Source organism: Mirounga leonina, unplaced genomic scaffold (assembly GCF_011800145.1).
Source record: "Mirounga leonina isolate KUSES-001 unplaced genomic scaffold, KU_Mleo_1.0 Mir_101595, whole genome shotgun sequence".
In the NCBI taxonomy this organism is placed as follows: Eukaryota; Metazoa; Chordata; class Mammalia; order Carnivora; family Phocidae; genus Mirounga; species Mirounga leonina.
This window is the reverse complement of record NW_023270158.1, coordinates 4,412,372-4,426,236: the sequence shown is the minus strand read 5'-3', so window position 1 is coordinate 4,426,236 and position 13,865 is coordinate 4,412,372. Positions and strand designations below refer to the sequence as shown.

At 37.3% G+C, this 13,865-nt stretch overlaps 1 protein-coding gene across 1 annotated transcript in view; it reads right to left on the bottom strand.

Annotated features, from left to right (window-relative positions):
* The window catches only part of CDKL5 (cyclin dependent kinase like 5), a 204,906-nt gene that overhangs the window by 99,703 nt on the left and 91,338 nt on the right, over positions 1-13,865 (bottom strand). The gene's annotated exons all lie outside the window — the stretch shown is intronic.

Sequence of the window (13,865 nt, the reverse complement as noted above, 5' to 3'; positions counted from 1 at the left end):
AGCCTCTGGCACCTACGCGTACAACATTTAACAGCCCAGCCCCAAGCCAAATAACCTAAAACATTACACTAAATGCCTATTTACCTCAGTTCCTATTACCCGATATATCCTATCTGAGTTGTTGTTTTTTTTTTTTTTAAGATTTTATTTATTTATTTGACAGAGAGAGCGAGCACAAGCAGGGGGAGCAGCAGAGGGAGAGGGAGAGGGAGAGGGAGAAGCAGAAAACGCTTAACCGACTGAACCACTCAGGCGCCCCCCTCTGGATTTTAAAAAACATTAAAAAGCGTGCTAAAAGGCAAGACAAAGGCAGTCTGAGCAGACAAAGCACACATCAGAACCAGACTCAGATATGGCACAGATTTGGGGATTATCAGGAATAATTTCAGATAGGGAATTTAAAATAACTATGAGTTCTCTGTTAAGAGCTCTAATGGAAAAAGTAGACAGCATGCAAGTACAGACAGGTAATGTAAGCATACACAATTCTACGAAAGAATTAAAAGAAATACTACAAGTAAAAAACACTACAACAAAATGAATGCTTTTAATGGACTTATCAATAGATTGGATATGGCCAAGGAAAGAATTAGTGAATTTAAAAATATTTCAATAGAAACTTCCCAAACTAAAAGCAAAGAGAAAAAAGAAATATTATAAAGCAGAACACAGTATCTAAGAACTACAGAACAATTACAAAAGGTGTAACCGGATTACCAGAAGGAAAAAAATGAGAAAAAGGAAAAGAAATATTTGAAGGAATAATGGCCCAAAATCTTCCAAAATTAATGACACCAAACCACACATCAAAAAAGCTCAGAGCTGACCAAGCAAGATAAATATAAAAAAAACTACACCTAAACGACATCATATTCAAACTACAGAAAAATCAAACATAAAATCATGAAATCAACCGGGGGAAAAGATATCTTACCTACAGAGAACAAAGACAGGCAATACATCCAATTTTTTTCAGAAGCCATGAAGTGAAATATGTAAAGTGTTGGGGGAAAAAACCACCAACCTACAAAGTATTCAGTGAAATTATCCTTCAAAAGTGAAGGAGAAATACTTTTTCAGATAAACAAACACTGAGGGAATTTTTTAACAGACCAGGCTAGTAAGAGCTGTTTTAAAAAGTTCTTTAGGGAAGGAAAATTATACAGGTCATAAAGTCAAATCTACACAAAATAAGAGCACTGGAGAAGGAATAAATGAAGGCAAAATAAAATGTTTTTCCTATTCTTAATTAATAGATAACCATTCAAAGTAACAAGAGTAACAATGTATTCACTGATTATAGCATATGGATAAGTAAAATGAATGACAGCAATGTTACAAGGAGGATGGGAAGGAGGAATTGGGAAAATTCTAGTTAAGGTACATGCAGTGCCTAAGAAACAGAATACATTTATCTGATGGTGGACTTAGGTAAGTTGTAAATATATACAGTAAACTCTAGGGCAAGGACTAAAAATCTTTTTTTTTTTTTTTAAGATTTTATTTATTTGCGAGAGAGACAGAGAGCATGAGAGGGAGAAGGGTCAGAGGGAGAAGCAGACTCCCCGCTGAACGGGGAGCCCGATGCGGGACTCGATCCCGGGACTCCAGGATCATGACCTGAGCCGAAGGCAGTCGCTTAACCAACTGAGCCACCCAGGCGCCCCCCCCCTTTTTTTTTTAAAGATTTTTTGTTTATTTATTTGAAAGAGAGAGAATGAGAGAGAAAGAGAGCACATGAGAGGAGGGAGGGTCAGAGGGAGAAGCAGACTCCCTGCTGAGCAGGGAGCCCCATGTGGGACTCGATCCCCAGACTCTAGGATCATGACCTGAGCCAAAGGCAGTCGCTTAACCAACTGAGTCACCCAGGTGCCCCCTAAAAATCTTTTGAAAAGAAGTATAATGGACATACTAAGACATGACAGAAAACAGAATCATTTAAAATGGTCAATTAAAATCAAAAGGAAGAAAAAGAGGGGAATATTTTTGTTTAAAAAAAAAAAGAAGAAGGGAGGCCTGGCTGGCTTATGACCCCTTGATCTCAGGGAAATGAGTTGGAGCCCCACATTGGGTGCAGAGATTAGCCCTCCCCCAAAAAAATGAAAAAAAGAAAAAAAGGGGGGGCGCCTGGATGGCTCTGGGCCCAGATCTTGATCTCAGGATCCTGGAATTGAGTCCCACATTGCATTGGGCTCCACCCTCTGCAGGGAGTCTGCTTGAGATTCTCTTTCTCCCTCTCCCTCTGCCCCTCCCTCCCCACGTGCTCTCTCTCAAATAAATAATCTTTTTAAAAAAGTGTAATGGGGCTCCTGGGAGGCTCAGTTGGTTAAGCATCTGCTTTAGCGTCAGGTCATGATCCCAGGGCCCTGGGATCGAGCCCCGCATCTGGCTCTCTGCTCAGTCCTCTCCCTCTGCCTGCCATTCCCCTTGCTTGTGCTCTCTCTCTCTCTGTCAAATGAATAAATAAGATCTTTTAAATAAATAAATAAATAAAAATAATTTTTAAAATGTAATTAGAAAAGTTACAAAAGTAAAAAAAAAGGTTCATATTAGCTCAATTATATTAATAATCACATTAAAATCATTACAAATGCAAATGGCTTTAAAAAAAAAGAGCATGCATGCATGCAAGCAGGGGGCAGAGAGGGGCAGAGGGTGAGGGAGAGAATCTTATGCAGGCTCCACACTCAACACGGAGCCCAATGCGGGGTTCAATCCCACAACCCCAAGATCATGACCTGAGCAGAAATCAAGTGTCAGCTGCTTAACTGACTGAGTAACCCAGACGCCCCTGTGAGAATGGATTTTTAAAACCACTTTAAATAAAAAGACACATAGCTTAAAAGCAAAGGGATGCAAAAAGGTATACCACGTTAACACTAATCTAAAAAAAGCTGGAGTAGCTGTATCAATTTTAGACAAAGCAGATTTCAGAACCAAGACAATCATCAGGAATAAAGAGGGAGATTACAAAATGATACATTCTTCAAGAAGACCTAACAATCCTTAATATGCAGGCACCAAACAAAAGAGCACCAAAATACATGAGGTAAATATAGATAGAACTGCAAGGAGAAATAGACAAATCCAACATTATAGTTGGAGACTTCAACACCCACCCCTTTCAGTTACTGACAAGGGAGGGAGGGAAGGAGGGAAGGAGGGAAGGAAGGAAGGAGGGAAGGAGGGAAGGAAGGAAAGAAAGAAAAAGAAAAGAAAGAAAGAAAGAAAGAAAGAAAGGAAGGAAGGAAGGAAGGAAGGAAGGAAGGAAGGAAGGAAGGAAGGAAGGAAGAAAGAAAGAAAGAAAGAAAGAAAGAAAGAAAGAAAGAAAGAAAGAAAGAAAGAAAGAAAGAAAGATAGATTGATTAAGGATATAGGTGAACTGAACAGCACCATCAAGTAAGTAGATCTACTAGACATTTATGTAATACTTCTAAGAGAAGCACAATACATATTCTTCTCAAGCTTACATGGAGCATTCCTCAAGGTAGAACAAATTCTGTGCCATAAAACACAACACATTTTGAAGCATAAAAATCATACAAAGTATACTCTCACAGGGCACCCAGGTGGCTGAGTCAGTTAAGCATCCAACTCTTGATTTCAGCTCAGGTCACGATCTCAGGGTCATGGAGCCTGCTTGGGATTCTTTCTCTCCCTTTCCCTTTGCCCCTACCCCCCCCTCCCCCCCGCTGCTCTAGTGCTCACTCACTCTCAATAAACAAAGTATATGCTCACAACCAATGGAATTAAACTAGAAATCAAGAACATAAAGCTGGAAAATCTCAAAATACTTAGAGATTAACCAAGACACTTCTAAATAACACATGGATCAGAGGCACCTGGCTGGCTCAGTCAGTGAAGCATGCAACTCTTGATCTTGGGGTCATGAGTACAAGCCCCACCACACTGGGCATAAAGCCTAACTAAAAAAATGAAAATAAGAAAATAGCACACAGGTCAAAGAAGAAATCTTTAGAAATGTAAAAATATTTTGAACTAAATGAAAATGACAGTACAAAACAAAATTTGTGTGATGCAGCAAAAGCGGTGTATAGGAAAAAAGTTTATAGCATGGAATGCATACATGAGAAAAGAAAACAGACCTAAAATCATTAACTAAAAAAAAAATTTAAATTTAAAAAAATACAATCAGTAATTAAGCTTCCATCTTAGGAAATAAGACAGAGGGATAACTTAAGCCTAAAACAAGAAGAAAATAATAATAAAGTTTACAGAAATAATCAATGAAATTGAATACAGGAACTCACCAGTGGAAAATCAATGAAAACAAAAGCTGGCTCTTTTAAAATACATCAGTAAAATTGATAAACCTCTAGTCAGGCTAACCAAGAAAAAGAAAAAACACAAATTATTATTTTTAAATTTTATTTTATTATGTTATGTTAGTCACTATACATTACATCATTAGTTTTTGATGTAGTGTTCCATGATTCATTGTTTCCGTATAACACCCAGTGCTCCATGCAATACATGCCCTCCTTAATACCCATCACCCGGCTAACCCATCCCCCCAACCCCCTCCCCTCTAAAACCCTCAGTTTGTTTCTTGGAGCCCATAGTCTCTCATGGTTCGTCTCCCCCTCCAATTCCCCCCCCTTCATTTTTCCCTTCCTACTATCCTCTTTTTTTTTTTTTTTTTTTAAGATTTTATTTGTTTATTTGACAGAGAGACAGTGAGAGAGGGAACACAAACAGGGGGAGTGGGAGAGGGAGAAGCAGGCTTCCCACTGAGCAAGGAGCCCGATGTGGGGCTCGAGCCCAGGACCCTGGGATCATGACCTGAGCTGAAGGCAGACGCTTAACACCTGAGCCACCCAGGCGCCGCTTCTTCTTCTTCTTCTTTTTTTTTTTTTAACATATAATGTATTGTTTGTTTCAGAGGTACAGGTCTGTGATTCATCAGTCTTACATAATTCACAGCACTCACCATAGCACATACCCTCCGCAATATCCATCACACAGCCAACCCCATCCCTCCCACCCCCCACCACTCCAGCAACCCTCAGTTTGTTTCCTGAGATTAAGAGTCTCTTATGGTTTGTCTCCCGCTCTGGTTTCATCTTGTTTCATTTTTTCCTCCCTTCCCCTATGACCCTCTGTCTTGTTTCTCAAATTCCTCATATCAGTGAGATATGATACTTGAGAAAAGACACAAATTATTAATATCAGAAATGAAAGAAGAGTCACCACTACCCATCACATGGACATTAAAAGGATTATAAAAGAATATTATGAACAAAACTATGCCTATCAATTTGGTAACTTAGGTAAATGGACCAATTCCTTGAAAGATACAAACTATCAAAATGTACATAAGGAATAAAAGATAATCTGAATATGCCTAAATGTGTGGAAGAAAATCAATAACAAAAAGTCCCATACCCAGATTGTTTCATTGGTGACTTCTAAAGATTTAAGGAGAGATTATACCAATTCTCTACAATCTCTTCCAGAAAAATCTCTTCCTTCCAGAAGTGGAGGAACAATTCTTAACTCACTCTATGAAGCCACTATTACCTTAATACCAAAACCAGATAAAATCATTAAAAGAAAGGTAAACTACAGACAAATGTCTCTCATGAACAAAGATGTAGAAATCTTCAGCAAATATTAGCAAAGTAAATACAGCAATGTATAAAAAGAATGACACACCATGACCATATGGGATTTGTCCCAGGTGTGCAAGCCTGGTTCAACATTCTAAAATCAATTCATGTAATCTACCATCATCAGTGAGCTAAAATAGAAACATCGTATCATCACAACAATTGATGTAGAAAAGCACTGACAAAACCCAACACCCACTCGTGATAAAAGCTCTTAGTAATCTAGGAATAGAGAGAACGTCATCAATTTAATAAAGAATATCTACAAAAAACCTACAGTTAACATCATTCTTAATGGTAAGAAACTGCTGCCTTCCTACTAAGCTCAGGAACAAGATAAGAATGACGGCTCTCACCACTTTTATTCAACATTTTACTGGAAGTCATAACTAATACAACAAGACAAGAAAAGGAAATAAAAGGGATATAGATAGGGAAAGAAAAAATAAACTGTTTTGTTCACAGATGACAGGACTGTCCATGAAGAAAATCTCAAAAAACCTACAGTGAAAAACTCCTGGAACTAATAATTCTATCTAGGTCACAACTTACAAGGGTAATAATATACAAAAGTCAACTGCTTTCCCATATACCAGCAATGAATAATTGGAAATAAAAATTTAAAACAATACCACTTACATTATCACACACACAAAAAAAGTACTGAAGTATAAATCTAACACAATTTTCCCAAGATCTGCATGCAAAAATCTACATAGCTATGTTGAAAGAAATCAAAGATTTAAATAAATGGAGAAATACTCTGCATTCGTGGATTAGAAAACTCAGTATTAAGATGTCAATTCTTCTCAACTTGATTTAGAGATTCAATGCGATCCCAATCCTAGTAAGCTATTTTGTGAAACAGAAAAGAGCCCCAAAATAGACTCAACACAAACACAGCTGATCTTTGACAAAAAAGCAGAGGCAATCCAATGGGAAAACGGTCTTTTCAACAAATGGTACTAGACATCCATATGCAAAATAAAGAATCTAGATACAAACCTTTTAAGTTTAACAAAAACTAACTCAAAGTGGATCATAGACCTAGATACAAAATTACAAAACTTCTAAAAAATAACCTAGAAAACCTAGGTGACTCGACTTTGGTGATGAGTTTTTAGATACACCACCAAAAGGACAATTCACAAAAAAAAACCTGGTACATTGGGTGTCATTAAAATTAAAAAATTTTTCTGCTCTGCTAAAGTCACTGTTAACAGAACAAAAAATATGCCACAAACTGGGAGAAATATGTGCAAAACACATATCTGCAGAGTGATGTCACTGAAGATGGCAAAATAGGAAAATCTAGGACTCCATCCTTCCACAGAAACAAATAATGAGCTGGCAAAAGTGTTAGAATCAACTTTTCTATACCTCTGCAACTAGTCAAAAACTTAAAACAACCAGGGAAAGACTTGATAAAGGAAGTAGCTACTTTGTGATATGAGTGTAATATGCATTTTAAACTGCCCACCTCACACACCATAACCATGAAGGACAAACAGACGACAAATAGAAGGCAATTTCCTCAACCTGATAAAGACATTTATGAAAAATCCATAGCTAACATCATGTATACTCAATGGTAAAAGACTGAAAGGCTTCTCCCCAAGATCAGGAACAAGACAAAGATGCCCACTTTTGCCACTTGATAACATTATACTGGAAATTCTAGCTAGAACAACTGGGCAAGACAAAGAAATAAAAGGTGTCCAAATTAAAAAGGAAGGAATAAAACTAGTCTCATCCACAGATGATATAATTATACACATAGAAAATCCTAAAGAATCCATACATTAGAGCTAACAAACAAATTCACCGAAGTTGCAGGATAAAAAAATCAAAATACAATAGCCAGTAGTCCACAAAATGTTACCATATGACCCAGCAATTCTACTCCTAGGTATATATACAAAGGAATTAAAAGCAAGGACTCAAGATACTTGTCTGTGAATATTCATAATAACATTATTCACATTAGCCAAAAGTGGAAACAATTCAACTGTCCATCAACAAATGAATGGATAAACAAAATGTGGTATATACATACAATGGAATATTATTCAGCTATAAAAAGGAATGAAGTTCTGATACATAGGATATGAATGAACCTTAAAAACATTATGCTAAGTAATGGAAACCAGACACAAAAAGACAAATATTGTATTATTCCACTTAAATGAAATATCTAAAATAGGAAAAACTGTAGAGACAAAGTAGATCAGAATTTACCAGGGGTTGGGGGTAAGAGGGAATGGGGGAGTTATTGCTTAACTGCTACAGTTTCTTTTGGGGGTGATAAGGAAAATTGGAAATATATAGGTGATGGTTACATAAATATTGTGAATACAGTTGATGACACTGAACTGTACACTTAGAAATGCTTAAAATGGTAAATTGTTATACATATTTTACAATAAAAAAAATCAGTAGTATTTGTATACACTAGCAACTGATGACCCAAAATGGAAATTAAGAAAGCAATTCCATTTATAATAGCATCCAAATGAATAAATACCTAGGAATAAATCTAACCAAGCAGGTAAAAGACTAACACATTGAAAACTACAAAGTATTGATGAAAGAAGTTAAAGAAGACTTAAGTAAATGGAAAGTCCTACGTTCATGGATTAGAAAACTTTATACTGTTAAGGCAACAATACTATGCAAAGTAATCCACAGATTCAGTGACATCCCTATCAAATTTCCAATGGCCTTTTTTTCAGAAATGGAAAAGGTAATCCTCAAATTCATATGGAATTACAAGGAGCCCTCAATAACTAAATAGTTTTGGGGGAGAAAAAAAGGAACAAAGTTGGTAGATTCATACTTACTGATTTCAAAACTTAATACAAATCCACAGTAATTAGAACAGTGTGGCCCTAGCATAAGGATAGACACATAGACCACAGGTATAAAATTGAGAGTCTGGAAATAAACCCATACAGTGATGGTCAATTTATTTTCAACAAGGTGACAAAACCAATAAATAGGGAAAAAACTCTCTTCAACAAATGGTATTGGAACAATTGCATATCCACATCCAAAAGAATGAAGGTGGACCCCTATCTCATATCACAAATAAAAATTAACTCAAAATGGATTAACCACTTAAATCTAAGAGCTAAAATTATACTATTAATTTTTAAAAGGCATAAGCCATCATGACCTTGGATTTGGCCGTGGTTTCAAAAACATAAGAAAAAAAAAAAAAAAACATGAGCAAGAGAAGAAAAAAAAGAGATAAACTGGACTTCATCAAAATTAAAAACTTTTATGCAAAGAGCATTATCAAGAAAGTGAACAGACAACCTACAGAATGAGAAAAAATATTTGCAAACCATATATCTGATAAAGGACTTACATCCGAAATATATAAAGAATTCTTGCAACTCAACAAAAACAACCCAATTAAAAAATGGGCAGGGTAGGGAGATGGGCTAAATGGATGATGGGTATTAAAGAGGGCACATATTGGGATGAGCAATGGGTGTTAAATGTAAATGATGAATCACTAAATTCTACTCCTGAGACCAATACTATACTATATGTTAACTAACTTGAATTTAAATTTTAAAGAATGGGCAAAGGACACATTTTTCCAAAGAGGATATGCAAATGGCCAACAAGCACAAGAAAAGATGCTCAACATCACTAATCATTACAGACATGCAAATCAAATACACAATATGCTACCACTTTATGTCACTAGGATGGCCACAACAAAAAGAAATAAGGAAACAAGTATTAGCAAGGATATGGAGAAACTGAAAACCCTTGTACATTGCTGGTAGGAATGTAAAGTGGTGCAGCCGCTGTGGAAAACAGTTTTGCGGTTCCTCGAAAAGTTGAATATAGAACTCCCATATTACCTATCACTTCCACTCTTAGGTATAAACCCATAAACAACTGAAAACAGGAACTCAAACAAAACTTGTACACAAAAGTTCACAGCAGCACTATTCACAATAGCGAAAAGGTGGAGGGGGGAAACAACCCCCATGCAGTTATGGGGTTTGGGAAATACTTGTTTTTCCTTTATTACTGACATGAATATTTTCCTAAGTAGGCTTTCATGAAGAATTTATTGAAAAAATGTGAAAGAAGGTCTCACACTATCATTTCAACTACAATCTTCTCTCAAATTTACCTCTCCCAAGCTATGTGTTAAGCTTCTTGACAAAAGAAAACAGCATCTTACATTTTTTATTTATACGTGCTAGGCTAAATTCCTCAAAAATAGGAATTACTTACTGACTTCTACAGAGCCAGTGCCAGGCAGGGTACCTGACATTTTGTGGGCACTCAACAGATTTTGCTTAAGCAGATATTTGGTTGAATTGTACTTTATAACGCCATGCCTAGAACAGTGCTTTAAGTACAGAAGGTCTAAAAATTTTTGATATTTTAAAATTAAAAGGCTTTAACATATGAAACAAATCTTTAAATTCAGAAAGAGTAACTAAAGCTCAAAAGCATTGTAGAATATCAGCTATAGCTTCTAATAGTATTTCAGGGTTGGATTACTATTTATACAGAAATAGATCATTGTGTACTACTTTCCAGGTACTGCTTTCAACAACTGATAGTTAATGCTTAACTACTCAAAAGTATCCATCATGTGGGCATTTGTTGATCAGTTCCTTTTCTTATATTACCAGTGAATATATAATTCAGGCCTGTGTAAAAAAAAAAAAAAGATTCGCTTTCATTTTTGCTCCTGAAGTTTTGAAAAGAAGATGCATTAAAGAGCTAGTGTAAATCCCTTAAGCACAGACACTTATCAGAGACTAATGAAATTACTCATCTGAAGAAGGTATAGAATGTTCTTTTCTTTGAACTAATTATGTTTTTATGATTAGTGGAAAAGAAGACTTTAGAGTCCATCTAGTGTCCCTGCCAACTCATCCTCTAGAAGGGGGTAGAGGAGTGTGTGGGGGAGGGAGGGACAAATCATTTAGGAATTGAGTCACTGTGAGAAGGATGAACAAGGTAAAGTCTTCTGCGTAGACAATGCACGCAGAGTTAGTACCAGCCAGTTCTAAATGACGATTTCTTTATCCCATTTACTAAAAACCAAACAAACAAAGCAAATCTAGATTAGGATGCTGAGGACAAAGGTAACCATGAAGCTGGTAAAAGCCCAAAATTCTTTTATTTGCCTGAAGAAGTCAGACTCACCTATGAACTGATATATGAGCCATTATTTCTTTTATTGATAATAAGACAACAGAAACATAAGTAGTTTGCCCTGTATCGAAACACTAGCAGAGAGCTGAGCCCAAGATGGTGGAGGAGTAGGAGAACTTAGTTTCCTCTGGTCCCAGGAATTCAGCTAGATAGCTATCAAATCATTCTGAAAACCTGAGAACTCAACCAGAAATGTAAGAAAAGAATAGCTGCAACTCTACAAAGAGAAAAGTAACCACTTTCCGCAGTAGGAGGTGCACAGAAGTAAATCCCAGGCAATATATGGAAAGATACATGTGGGTAGGGGGGTGGGGCGAGAGGGGCCTCCATCTGCCCGCACCATAAAGTAATTTGGCAGCAGAGCACAAAATCGAACTTTTAGAAGTCTACTCCAGTGAGGAATGTCCCTGCCTGAAAGATGCTCATGTGGTGAAGCGGGGCAGAATCCTAGGTGGGACGGTGTGGTCTCAGGATCCTCGGGGTCACAGGAAGACCAGGGGTGCCTGAGTGTGGCAGAGCTCCCAGGCATCGGAATGGGGAAGACAGCTGCAATCAGTGAGCCCAGAAGTGGGCTCTCAGCTAGGGGTTACCATATACCTCCAACCGTGGCACAGTCGGGCAACTGCTCTCTGAGCAGGGGCCCAGCGAGCAGCAGAACTGCCACGAAACCCTCTCCTCCCTTCCCCCGAGGAGCGGCATGGGTGTGAGCTGCAGGAGTCTGCAGGGTTTAGAGACTCGAAATAGGGTCACGTGGCTGAGAGAGACATGCTCAGTCAGCAGCTGGGTGAGCATGGAATGCAGATGGAGACCAGGGAGACAGGAGTGATTGACTGCTTTTCCCTCAGGGTGCACTGAGGAGTGGGGAGCCGAGCTCTTTTGGCTCTGGGGCTGGAGATTGGGAGGCCACCATTTTCACTCTCATCCTCTTAAGTGGCGCAGAAAGCCTTCAGGGAACAAAAGCCACAAAGAACAATACTGAGCAGATTACTTAATTTGGCCCCCTGGCAAGGACGTGCAATTCCACCCCGGGCAAAGACATTTGAGAATCAATGCAACAGGCCCCTGCCCCAGAAGATCAGCAAGAACATCCCTCTAAGACCAAATTTACCAGTCACAGACAACTGCAAAACTCCAGCGTTAGGGGAAAATAGTATACAGAATTCATGGGTTTTTTGCCCCCCACGATTCTTTAGTCTTTCAATTTGGTTTTTTTCTCTTTCATTTTCAAACAATTTCTTATTTTGTCAACTCTTTTTTAAAAATTTTTTTTAAATTTTCATCATTACAGTTATATTCTATCCTTTCAATGTATTTAATTTTATTTTTGTGTATTTATGTATGTTTTCTTTCTCTACAATTTTCGGATGCAGTTTCTTCTAACAAACCAAAATACACTCAGGACATAGTGTATTGCTCTGTTCACCTGTCTGTTTATATTCTTTTTTTTTCCCCCTTTCTCTCTTGATTTTCATTTTTACAGTTACATTCTATCCTTTCATTGTAATTAATTTTATTTTCATACATATATAAGTTTTTCTTTCTTTACAATTTTGGGGATTTAGTTTCCTAACAAACTGACCAAATACACACAGGATCCAGTGCATTCCTATATTCACCTGTCTGATTAGATTATCTTTTTTTTTTTTTAATTTCTTTTTTTCTGGGTTTGGGTCTCTACTAATTTGTTTAGTGTATATTTCTCTAGGGTCATTGTTGCCATTTCAGTATTTCATTCTCTCGTTCATCTATTCTTCTCTGGACAGAATAACAAGATGGAAAAACTCACTTCAAAAAAGAGAAGAGGAGGCAGTACTGACTGCCAGGGACCTAATCAGTATAGATATACATAAAATGTTGGAACTATAGTTCAGAATAACGATTATAAAGATATTAGCTGGGCTTGAAAAAAGCATAGAAGACACTAGAGAATCTCTGGAGAAATAAAAGAACTAAAGTAGATATCAAAAGGATATCATAAAGGATATTAATGAGATGTAATCAAAAACGGAGTCTCTGAGAGGATAAATGAAGAAGAGAAAATTAGTGATATAAAAGACAAAATGATGGAGAATAAAGAAGCTGAGACAAAGAGAGATAAACAACTACTGGATCACGAGGGGAGAATTCAAGAGATAAGTGATATAATAAAATGAAACAATATTAAAACAATTGGGATCCCAGGAGAAGAGGAGAGAAAGAGGGGGGCAGAAGGTATATTGGAGCAAATTATAGCAGAGAACTTCCCTAATCTGGGGAAGGAAACAGACATCAAAGTCCAGGAGGCACAGAGAACCCCCCTCAAAATCAATAAAAATAGGTCAACACCCTGACATATAATAGTGAAACTTGCAAATCTCAGAGACAAAAAGAAAATCCTGAAAGCAGCTTAGGACAAGAGGTCTGTAACCTATAAGGGTAGAAACATTAGATTGGTAGCAGAGCTATCCACAGAGACGTGGCAGGCCAGAAAGGACTGGCATGATATACTCAGGGTGCTAAATGAGAAAAATATGCAGCCAGGAATACTTTACCCAGCTAGGATATCATTCAAAATAGGAGTGATAAAAAAGCTTCCAGGACAAACAGACACTAAAAGAATTCGTGATCACCAAACTAGCCCTACAAGAAATATTAAAAGGGATCCTCTAAGCAAAGATAGAGCCCAAAAGTAACATAGACCAGAAAGGAACAGAGACAATATACAGACACAGTCACTTCACAGGTAATACAATGGCACTAAATTCATATCTTTCCATAGTAATTCTGAATGTAAATGGGCTTAATGCCCCAATCAAAAGACACAGGATATCTGATTGGATAAAAAAAGCAAGACCCATCGATATGCTATCTGCAAGAGACACATTTTAGACCCAAAGACACCTCCATATTTAAAGTGAGGGGATGGAAAACCATTTATCATGCTAATGGACATCAAAAGAAAGCTGGGGTGGCAATCCCTACATCATACAAATTAGATTTTATTTACTTATTTTTAACGATTTTACTTATTTATGTGTCAGATAGAGAGAGCACAGGCAG